Raw genomic sequence first — 7,500 nt, 5'->3', positions numbered from 1 at the left:
GGTAGTATGGCAGTAAGCTGCCAGGTCAACTGAAAAGATCCTATTTGAAGGCGACGCAGGCCAAACTAGACTCCAGCAAAAAGTGTCAAACAGCGCCCTCTGCTGTCAGGCAAGAGCAGAAACCATTAAAAGCTTAGACCACCTGGTATTACCAGGCTGTCTCCCATCCAAGTACTAACCAGGCCCGCCCCAGCTTAGCTTCCGAGATCAGACGAGATCGGGCATTTTCAGGGTAGTATGTCCGTAAGCTGCCAGGTCAACTGAAAAGATCCTATTTGAAGGCGACGCAGGCCAAACTGGACTCCAGCAAAAAGTGTCAAACAGCGCCCTCTGCTGTCAGGCAAGAGCAAAAACCATAAAAAGCTTACAGCACCTGTTATTCCCAGGCGGTCTCCCATCCAAGTACTAACCAGGCCCGCCCCTGCTTAGCTTCCGTGATCGGACATTTTCAGGGTAGTATGCCCGGAAGCTGCCAGGTCAACTGAAAAGATCCTATTAGAAGGTGACGCAGGCCAAACTAGACTCCAGCAAAAAGTGTCAAACAGCGCCCTCTGCTGTCAGGCAAGAGCAGAAACCATTAAAAGCGTACAGCACCTGGTATTCCCAGGCGGTCTCCCATTCAAGTACTAACCAGGCCCGTCCCTGCTTAGCTTCCGAGATCGGACTAGATCGGGCGTTTTCAGGGTAGTATGGCCGTAAGCTGCCAGGTCAACTGAAAAGATCCTATTTGAAGGCGACGCAGGCCAAACTAGACTCCAGCAAAAAGTGTCAAACAGCGCCCTCTGCTGTCAGGCAAGAGCAGAAACCATAAAAAGCTTACAGCACCTGGTATTCCCAGGCGGTCTCCCATCCAAGTACTAACCAGGCCCGCCCCTTCTTAACTTCCGAGATCAGGCGTTTTCAGGGTAGTATGGCCGTAAGCTGCCAGGTCAACTGAAAAGATCCTATTTGAAGGCGACGCAGGCCAAACTAGACTCCAGCAAAAAGTGTCAAACAGCGCCCTCTGCTGTCAGGCAAGAGCAGAAACCATAAAAAGCTTACAGCACCTGATATTCCCAGGCGGTCTCCCATCCAAGTACTAACCAGGCCCGCCCCTGCTTCGCTTCCGAGATCGGACGAGATCAGGCGTTTTCAGGGTAGTATGGCCGTAAGCTGCCAGGTCAACTGAAAAGATCCTGTTTGAAGGCGACGCAGGCCAAACTAGACTCCAGCAAAAAGTGTCAAACAGCGCCCTCTGCTGTCAGGCAAGAGCAGAAACCATTAAAAGCTTACAGCACCTGGTATTCCCAGGCGGTCTCCCATTCAAGTACTCACCAGGCCCGTCCCTGTTTAGCTTCCGAGATCGGACGAGATCGGGCGTTTTCAGGGTAGTATGGCCGTAAGCTGCCAGGTCAACTGAAAAGATCCTATTTGAAGGCGACGCAGGCCAAACTAGACTCCAGCAAAAAGTGTCAAACAGCGCCCTCTGCTGTCAGGCAAGAGCAGAAACCATTAAAAGCTTACAGCACGTGGTATTCCCAGGCGGTCTCCCATCCAAGTACTAACCAGGCCCGCCCCTTCTTAACTTCCGAGATCAGGCGTTTTCAGGGTAGTATGGCCGTAAGCTGCCAGGTCAACTGAAAAGATCCTATTTGAAGGCGACGCAGGCCAAACTAGACTCCAGCAAAAAGTGTCAAACAGCGCCCTCTGCTGTCAGGCAAGAGCAGAAACCATAAAAAGCTTACAGCACCTGGTATTCCCAGGCGGTCTCCCATCAAAGTACTAACCAGGCCCGCCCCTGCTTAGCTTCCGAGATCAGACGAGATCGGGTGTTTTCAGGGTAGTATGGCCGTAAGCTGCCAGGTCAACTGAAAAGATCCTATTTGAAGGCGACGCAGGCCAAACTAGACTCCAGCAAAAAGTGTCAAACAGCGCCCTCTGCTGTCAGGCAAGATCAGAAACCATTAAATGCTTACAGCACGTGGTATTCCCAGGCGGTCTCCCATCCAAGTACTAACCAGGCCCGCCCCTTCGTAACTTCCGAGATCGGGCGTTTTCAGGGTAGTATGGCCGTAAGCTGCCAGGTCAACTGAAAAGATCCTATTTGAAGGCGACGCAGGCCAAACTAGACTCCAGCAAAAAGTGTCAAACAGCGCCCTCTGCTGTCAGGCAAGAGCAGAAACCATTAAACGCTTACAGCACCTGGTATTCCCAGGCGGTCTCCCATCCAAGTACTAACCAGGCCCGCCCCTGCTTAGCTTCCGAGATCGGACGAGATCGGGCGTTTTCAGGGTAGTATGGCCGTAAGCTGCCAGGTGAACTGAAAAGATCCTATTTGAAGGCGACGCAGGCCAAACTAGACTCCAGCAAAAAGTGTCAAACAGCGCCCTCTGCTGTCAGGCAAGAGCAGAAACCATAAAAAGCTTACAGCACCTGGTATTCCCAGGCGGTCTCCCATTCAAGTACTAACCAGGCCCGCCCCTGCTTAGCTTCCGAGAGCTGACGAGATCAGGCATTTTCAGGGTAGTATGGCCGTAAGCTGCCAGGTCAACTGAAAAGATCCTATTTGAAGGTGACGCAGGCCAAACTAGACTCCAGCAAAAAGTGTCAAACAGCGTCCTCTGCTGTCAGGCAAGAGCAGAAACCATAAAAAGCTTACAGCACTTGGTATTCCCAGGCGGTCTCCCATCCAAGTACTAACCAGGTCCGCCCCTGCTTAGCTTCCGAGACCAGACAAGATCGGGCGTTTTCAGGGTAGTATGGCCGTAAGCTGACAGGTCAACTGAAAAGATCCTATTTGAAGGCGACGCAGGCCAAACTAGACTCCAGCACAAAGTCTCAAACAGCGCCCTCTGCTGTCAGGCAAGAGCAGAAACCATAAAAAGCTTACAGCACCTGGTATTCCCAGGCGGTCTCCCATCCAAGTACTAACCAGGCCCGCCCCTGCTTAGCTTCCGAGATCAGACGAGATCGGGCGTTTTCAGGGTAGTATGGCCGTAAGCTGCCAGGTCAACTGAAAAGATCCTGTTTGAAGGCGACGCAGGCCAAACTAGACTCCAGCAAAAAGTGTCAAACAGCGCCCTCTGCTGTCAGGCAAGAGCAGAAACCATTAAAAGCTTACAGCACCTGGTATTCCCAGGCGGTCTCCCATTCAAGTACTCACCAGGCCCGTCCCTGTTTAGCTTCCGAGATCGGACGAGATCGGGCGTTTTCAGGGTAGTATGGCCGTAAGCTGCCAGGTCAACTGAAAAGATCCTATTTGAAGGCGACGCAGGCCAAACTAGACTCCAGCAAAAAGTGTCAAACAGCGCCCTCTGCTGTCAGGCAAGAGCAGAAACCATTAAAAGCTTACAGCACGTGGTATTACCAGGCGGTCTCCCATCCAAGTACTAACCAGGCCCGCCCCTGCTTAGCTTCCGAGAGCAGACGAGATCGGGTGTTTTTAGGGTAGTATGGCAGTAAGCTGCCAGGTCAACTGAAAAGATCCTATTTGAAGGCGACGCAGGCCAAACTAGACTCCAGCAAAAAGTGTCAAACAGCGCCCTCTGCTGTCAGGCAAGAGCAGAAACCATTAAAAGCTTACAGCACGTGGTATTCCCAGGCGGTCTCCCATCCAAGTACTAACCAGGCCCGCCCCTTCTTAACTTCCGAGATCAGGCGTTTTCAGGGTAGTATGGCCGTAAGCTGCCAGGTCAACTGAAAAGATCCTATTTGAAGGCGACGCAGGCCAAACTAGACTCCAGCAAAAAGTGTCAAACAGCGCCCTCTGCTGTCAGGCAAGAGCAGAAACCATAAAAAGCTTACAGCACCTGGTATTCCCAGGCGGTCTCCCATCAAAGTACTAACCAGGCCCACCCCTGCTTAGCTTCCGAGATCAGACGAGATCGGGTGTTTTCAGGGTAGTATGGCCGTAAGCTGCCAGGTCAACTGAAAAGATCCTATTTGAAGGCGACGCAGGCCAAACTAGACTCCAGCAAAAAGTGTCAAACAGCGCCCTCTGCTGTCAGGCAAGATCAGAAACCATTAAATGCTTACAGCACGTGGTATTCCCAGGCGGTCTCCCATCCAAGTACTAAGCAGGCCCGCCCCTTCGTAACTTCCGAGATCGGGCGTTTTCAGGGTAGTATGGCCGTAAGCTGCCAGGTCAACTGAAAAGATCCTATTTGAAGGCGACGCAGGCCAAACTAGACTCCAGCAAAAAGTGTCAAACAGCGCCCTCTGCTGTCAGGCAAGAGCAGAAACCATTAAAAGCTTACAGCACCTGGTATTCCCAGGCGGTCTCCCATCCAAGTACTAACCAGGCCCGCCCCTGCTTAGCTTCCGAGATCGGACGAGATCGGGCGTTTTCAGGGTAGTATGGCCGTAAGCTGCCAGGTGAACTGAAAAGATCCTATTTGAAGGCGACGCAGGCCAAACTAGACTCCAGCAAAAAGTGTCAAACAGCGCCCTCTGCTGTCAGGCAAGAGCAGAAACCATAAAAAGCTTACAGCACCTGGTATTCCCAGGCGGTCTCCCATTCAAGTACTAACCAGGCCCGCCCCTGCTTAGCTTCCGAGAGCTGACGAGATCAGGCATTTTCAGGGTAGTATGGCCGTAAGCTGCCAGGTCAACTGAAAAGATCCTATTTGAAGGTGACGCAGGCCAAACTAGACTCCAGCAAAAAGTGTCAAACAGCGCCCTCTGCTGTCAGGCAAGAGCAGAAACCATTAAAAGCTTAGACCACCTGGTATTACCAGGCTGTCTCCCATCCAAGTACTAACCAGGCCCGCCCCAGCTTAGCTTCCGAGATCAGACGAGATCGGGCATTTTCAGGGTAGTATGTCCGTAAGCTGCCAGGTCAACTGAAAAGATCCTATTTGAAGGCGACGCAGGCCAAACTGGACTCCAGCAAAAAGTGTCAAACAGCGCCCTCTGCTGTCAGGCAAGAGCAAAAACCATAAAAAGCTTACAGCACCTGTTATTCCCAGGCGGTCTCCCATCCAAGTACTAACCAGGCCCGCCCCTGCTTAGCTTCCGTGATCGGACATTTTCAGGGTAGTATGCCCGGAAGCTGCCAGGTCAACTGAAAAGATCCTATTAGAAGGTGACGCAGGCCAAACTAGACTCCAGCAAAAAGTGTCAAACAGCGCCCTCTGCTGTCAGGCAAGAGCAGAAACCATAAAAAGCTTACAGCACCTGGTATTCCCAGGCGGTCTCCCATCCAAGTACTAACCAGGCCCGCCCCTTCTTAACTTCCGAGATCAGGCGTTTTCAGGGTAGTATGGCCGTAAGCTGCCAGGTCAACTGAAAAGATCCTATTTGAAGGCGACGCAGGCCAAACTAGACTCCAGCAAAAAGTGTCAAACAGCGCCCTCTGCTGTCAGGCAAGAGCAGAAACCATAAAAAGCTTACAGCACCTGGTATTCCCAGGCGGTCTCCCATCCAAGTACTAACCAGGCCCGCCCCTGCTTCGCTTCCGAGATCAGACGTGATCAGGCGTTTTCAGGGTAGTATGGCCATAAGCTACCAGATCAACTGAAAAGATCCTATTTGAAGGCGACGCAGGCCAAACTAGACTCCACCAAAAAGTGTCAAACAGCGCCCTCTGCTGTCAGGCAAGAGCAGAAACCATAAAAAGCTTACAGCACCTGGTATTCCCAGGCGGTCTCCCATTCAAGTAGTAACCATGCCCGCCCCTGCTTTGCTTCCGAGATCGGACATTTTCAGGGTAGTATGGCCGTAAGCTGCCAGGTGAACTGAAAAGATCCTATTTGAAGGTGACGCAGGCCAAACTAGACTCCAGCAAAAAAGTATCAAACAGCGCCCTCTGCTGTGAGGCAAGAGCAGAAACCATTAAAAGCTTACAGCACCTGGTATTCCCAGGCGGTCTCCCATTCAAGTAGTAACCATGCCCGCCCCTGCTTAGCTTCCGAGATCGGACGAGATCGGGCGTTTTCAGGGTAGTATGGCCGTAAGCTGCCAGGTCAACTGAAAAGATCCTATTTGAAGGCGACGCAGGCCAAACTAGACTCCAGCAAAAAGTGTCAAACAGCGCCCTCTGCTGTCAGGCAAGAGCAGAAACCATTAAAAGCTTACAGCACCTGGTATTCCCAGGCGGTCTCCCATCCAAGTACTAACCAGGCCCGCCCCTGCTTAGCTTCCGAGATCGGACGAGATCGGGCGTTTTCAGGGTAGTATGGCCGTAAGCTGCCAGGTGAACTGAAAAGATCCTATTTGAAGGCGACGCAGGCCAAACTAGACTCCAGCAAAAAGTGTCAAACAGCGCCCTCTGCTGTCAGGCAAGAGCAGAAACCATAAAAAGCTTACAGCACCTGGTATTCCCAGGCGGTCTCCCATTCAAGTACTAACCAGGCCCGCCCCTGCTTAGCTTCCGAGAGCTGACGAGATCAGGCATTTTCAGGGTAGTATGGCCGTAAGCTGCCAGGTCAACTGAAAAGATCCTATTTGAAGGTGACGCAGGCCAAACTAGACTCCAGCAAAAAGTGTCAAACAGCGCCCTCTGCTGTCAGGCAAGAGCAGAAACCATTAAAAGCTTAGACCACCTGGTATTACCAGGCTGTCTCCCATCCAAGTACTAACCAGGCCCGCCCCAGCTTAGCTTCCGAGATCAGACGAGATCGGGCATTTTCAGGGTAGTATGTCCGTAAGCTGCCAGGTCAACTGAAAAGATCCTATTTGAAGGCGACGCAGGCCAAACTGGACTCCAGCAAAAAGTGTCAAACAGCGCCCTCTGCTGTCAGGCAAGAGCAAAAACCATAAAAAGCTTACAGCACCTGTTATTCCCAGGCGGTCTCCCATCCAAGTACTAACCAGGCCCGCCCCTGCTTAGCTTCCGTGATCGGACATTTTCAGGGTAGTATGCCCGGAAGCTGCCAGGTCAACTGAAAAGATCCTATTTGAAGGCGACGCAGGCCAAACTAGACTCCAGCAAAAAGTGTCAAACAGCGCCCTCTGCTGTCAGGCAAGAGCAGAAACCATAAAAAGCTTACAGCACCTGGTATTCCCAGGCGGTCTCCCATCCAAGTACTAACCAGGCCCGCCCCTTCTTAACTTCCGAGATCAGGCGTTTTCAGGGTAGTATGGCCGTAAGCTGCCAGGTCAACTGAAAAGATCCTATTTGAAGGCGACGCAGGCCAAACTAGACTCCAGCAAAAAGTGTCAAACAGCGCCCTCTGCTGTCAGGCAAGAGCAGAAACCATAAAAAGCTTACAGCACCTGATATTCCCAGGCGGTCTCCCATCCAAGTACTAACCAGGCCCGCCCCTGCTTCGCTTCCGAGATCGGACGAGATCAGGCGTTTTCAGGGTAGTATGGCCGTAAGCTGCCAGGTCAACTGAAAAGATCCTGTTTGAAGGCGACGCAGGCCAAACTAGACTCCAGCAAAAAGTGTCAAACAGCGCCCTCTGCTGTCAGGCAAGAGCAGAAACCATTAAAAGCTTACAGCACCTGGTATTCCCAGGCGGTCTCCCATTCAAGTACTCACCAGGCCCGTCCCTGTTTAGCTTCCGAGATCGGACGAGA

The 7,500-nt window shown here is 51.9% G+C and overlaps 19 non-coding genes and 15 pseudogenes across 19 annotated transcripts in view; all 34 read right to left on the bottom strand.

Moving 5' to 3' along the window:
- Positions 1–18, bottom strand: part of LOC144895836 (5S ribosomal RNA) — a 119-nt gene extending 101 nt beyond the window's left edge. The window contains exon 1 of the ribosomal RNA XR_013626342.1: positions 1–18. This exon is cut by the window's left edge and continues 101 nt beyond it. This is a non-coding gene — a ribosomal RNA (5S ribosomal RNA).
- A 112-nt stretch (positions 19–130) lies between these two features.
- LOC144896713 (5S ribosomal RNA) lies at positions 131–249 on the bottom strand (annotated as a pseudogene).
- Positions 250–361: 112 nt separating this feature from the next.
- LOC144896902 (5S ribosomal RNA) lies at positions 362–470 on the bottom strand (annotated as a pseudogene).
- Positions 471–582: 112 nt separating this feature from the next.
- LOC144895439 (5S ribosomal RNA) lies at positions 583–701 on the bottom strand. The gene has a single exon (XR_013625940.1). It is a non-coding gene; the product is annotated as a 5S ribosomal RNA (ribosomal RNA).
- A 112-nt stretch (positions 702–813) lies between these two features.
- Positions 814–922, bottom strand: LOC144896069 (5S ribosomal RNA; annotated as a pseudogene).
- A 112-nt stretch (positions 923–1,034) lies between these two features.
- LOC144897252 (5S ribosomal RNA) lies at positions 1,035–1,153 on the bottom strand. Its single transcript, XR_013626822.1, has one exon. It is a non-coding gene; the product is annotated as a 5S ribosomal RNA (ribosomal RNA).
- A 112-nt stretch (positions 1,154–1,265) lies between these two features.
- On the bottom strand, positions 1,266–1,384 carry LOC144897165 (5S ribosomal RNA). The gene has a single exon (XR_013626735.1). It is a non-coding gene; the product is annotated as a 5S ribosomal RNA (ribosomal RNA).
- Positions 1,385–1,496: 112 nt separating this feature from the next.
- LOC144896483 (5S ribosomal RNA) lies at positions 1,497–1,605 on the bottom strand (annotated as a pseudogene).
- Positions 1,606–1,717: 112 nt separating this feature from the next.
- LOC144895976 (5S ribosomal RNA) lies at positions 1,718–1,836 on the bottom strand. The gene has a single exon (XR_013626398.1). It is a non-coding gene; the product is annotated as a 5S ribosomal RNA (ribosomal RNA).
- A 112-nt stretch (positions 1,837–1,948) lies between these two features.
- On the bottom strand, positions 1,949–2,057 carry LOC144896655 (5S ribosomal RNA; annotated as a pseudogene).
- A 112-nt stretch (positions 2,058–2,169) lies between these two features.
- On the bottom strand, positions 2,170–2,288 carry LOC144895790 (5S ribosomal RNA). The gene has a single exon (XR_013626298.1). It is a non-coding gene; the product is annotated as a 5S ribosomal RNA (ribosomal RNA).
- Positions 2,289–2,400: 112 nt separating this feature from the next.
- Positions 2,401–2,519, bottom strand: LOC144895577 (5S ribosomal RNA). Its single transcript, XR_013626080.1, has one exon. It is a non-coding gene; the product is annotated as a 5S ribosomal RNA (ribosomal RNA).
- Positions 2,520–2,631: 112 nt separating this feature from the next.
- LOC144895788 (5S ribosomal RNA) lies at positions 2,632–2,750 on the bottom strand. Its single transcript, XR_013626296.1, has one exon. It is a non-coding gene; the product is annotated as a 5S ribosomal RNA (ribosomal RNA).
- A 112-nt stretch (positions 2,751–2,862) lies between these two features.
- LOC144897274 (5S ribosomal RNA) lies at positions 2,863–2,981 on the bottom strand. Its single transcript, XR_013626844.1, has one exon. It is a non-coding gene; the product is annotated as a 5S ribosomal RNA (ribosomal RNA).
- Positions 2,982–3,093: 112 nt separating this feature from the next.
- On the bottom strand, positions 3,094–3,212 carry LOC144897163 (5S ribosomal RNA). Its single transcript, XR_013626733.1, has one exon. It is a non-coding gene; the product is annotated as a 5S ribosomal RNA (ribosomal RNA).
- Positions 3,213–3,324: 112 nt separating this feature from the next.
- On the bottom strand, positions 3,325–3,443 carry LOC144896031 (5S ribosomal RNA; annotated as a pseudogene).
- Positions 3,444–3,555: 112 nt separating this feature from the next.
- On the bottom strand, positions 3,556–3,664 carry LOC144896482 (5S ribosomal RNA; annotated as a pseudogene).
- A 112-nt stretch (positions 3,665–3,776) lies between these two features.
- LOC144897049 (5S ribosomal RNA) lies at positions 3,777–3,895 on the bottom strand. Its single transcript, XR_013626619.1, has one exon. It is a non-coding gene; the product is annotated as a 5S ribosomal RNA (ribosomal RNA).
- A 112-nt stretch (positions 3,896–4,007) lies between these two features.
- On the bottom strand, positions 4,008–4,116 carry LOC144896819 (5S ribosomal RNA; annotated as a pseudogene).
- Positions 4,117–4,228: 112 nt separating this feature from the next.
- On the bottom strand, positions 4,229–4,347 carry LOC144896918 (5S ribosomal RNA). Its single transcript, XR_013626500.1, has one exon. It is a non-coding gene; the product is annotated as a 5S ribosomal RNA (ribosomal RNA).
- A 112-nt stretch (positions 4,348–4,459) lies between these two features.
- LOC144895576 (5S ribosomal RNA) lies at positions 4,460–4,578 on the bottom strand. Its single transcript, XR_013626079.1, has one exon. It is a non-coding gene; the product is annotated as a 5S ribosomal RNA (ribosomal RNA).
- Positions 4,579–4,690: 112 nt separating this feature from the next.
- On the bottom strand, positions 4,691–4,809 carry LOC144896712 (5S ribosomal RNA; annotated as a pseudogene).
- Positions 4,810–4,921: 112 nt separating this feature from the next.
- On the bottom strand, positions 4,922–5,030 carry LOC144896900 (5S ribosomal RNA; annotated as a pseudogene).
- Positions 5,031–5,142: 112 nt separating this feature from the next.
- LOC144896068 (5S ribosomal RNA) lies at positions 5,143–5,251 on the bottom strand (annotated as a pseudogene).
- A 112-nt stretch (positions 5,252–5,363) lies between these two features.
- Positions 5,364–5,482, bottom strand: LOC144895342 (5S ribosomal RNA). The gene has a single exon (XR_013625839.1). It is a non-coding gene; the product is annotated as a 5S ribosomal RNA (ribosomal RNA).
- A 112-nt stretch (positions 5,483–5,594) lies between these two features.
- On the bottom strand, positions 5,595–5,703 carry LOC144896833 (5S ribosomal RNA; annotated as a pseudogene).
- A 113-nt stretch (positions 5,704–5,816) lies between these two features.
- LOC144895600 (5S ribosomal RNA) lies at positions 5,817–5,935 on the bottom strand. The gene has a single exon (XR_013626104.1). It is a non-coding gene; the product is annotated as a 5S ribosomal RNA (ribosomal RNA).
- A 112-nt stretch (positions 5,936–6,047) lies between these two features.
- On the bottom strand, positions 6,048–6,166 carry LOC144896842 (5S ribosomal RNA). Its single transcript, XR_013626488.1, has one exon. It is a non-coding gene; the product is annotated as a 5S ribosomal RNA (ribosomal RNA).
- A 112-nt stretch (positions 6,167–6,278) lies between these two features.
- On the bottom strand, positions 6,279–6,397 carry LOC144895575 (5S ribosomal RNA). Its single transcript, XR_013626078.1, has one exon. It is a non-coding gene; the product is annotated as a 5S ribosomal RNA (ribosomal RNA).
- A 112-nt stretch (positions 6,398–6,509) lies between these two features.
- On the bottom strand, positions 6,510–6,628 carry LOC144896711 (5S ribosomal RNA; annotated as a pseudogene).
- A 112-nt stretch (positions 6,629–6,740) lies between these two features.
- Positions 6,741–6,849, bottom strand: LOC144896899 (5S ribosomal RNA; annotated as a pseudogene).
- Positions 6,850–6,961: 112 nt separating this feature from the next.
- Positions 6,962–7,070, bottom strand: LOC144896067 (5S ribosomal RNA; annotated as a pseudogene).
- A 112-nt stretch (positions 7,071–7,182) lies between these two features.
- LOC144897250 (5S ribosomal RNA) lies at positions 7,183–7,301 on the bottom strand. The gene has a single exon (XR_013626820.1). It is a non-coding gene; the product is annotated as a 5S ribosomal RNA (ribosomal RNA).
- Positions 7,302–7,413: 112 nt separating this feature from the next.
- Positions 7,414–7,500, bottom strand: part of LOC144895547 (5S ribosomal RNA) — a 119-nt gene continuing 32 nt past the window's right edge. Inside the window, exon 1 of the ribosomal RNA XR_013626050.1 lies at positions 7,414–7,500. This exon is cut by the window's right edge and continues 32 nt beyond it. This is a non-coding gene — a ribosomal RNA (5S ribosomal RNA).

Source organism: Doryrhamphus excisus, unplaced genomic scaffold, assembly GCF_037039965.1.
Source record: "Doryrhamphus excisus strain RoL-2023G ecotype Guam unplaced genomic scaffold, RoL_Dexc_Guam_v1.1 HiC_scaffold_24, whole genome shotgun sequence".
Classification (NCBI taxonomy): domain Eukaryota; kingdom Metazoa; phylum Chordata; class Actinopteri; order Syngnathiformes; family Syngnathidae; genus Doryrhamphus; species Doryrhamphus excisus.
The sequence above is the reverse complement of the archived record's forward strand: the minus strand, read 5'-3'. Positions and strand labels throughout refer to the sequence as shown.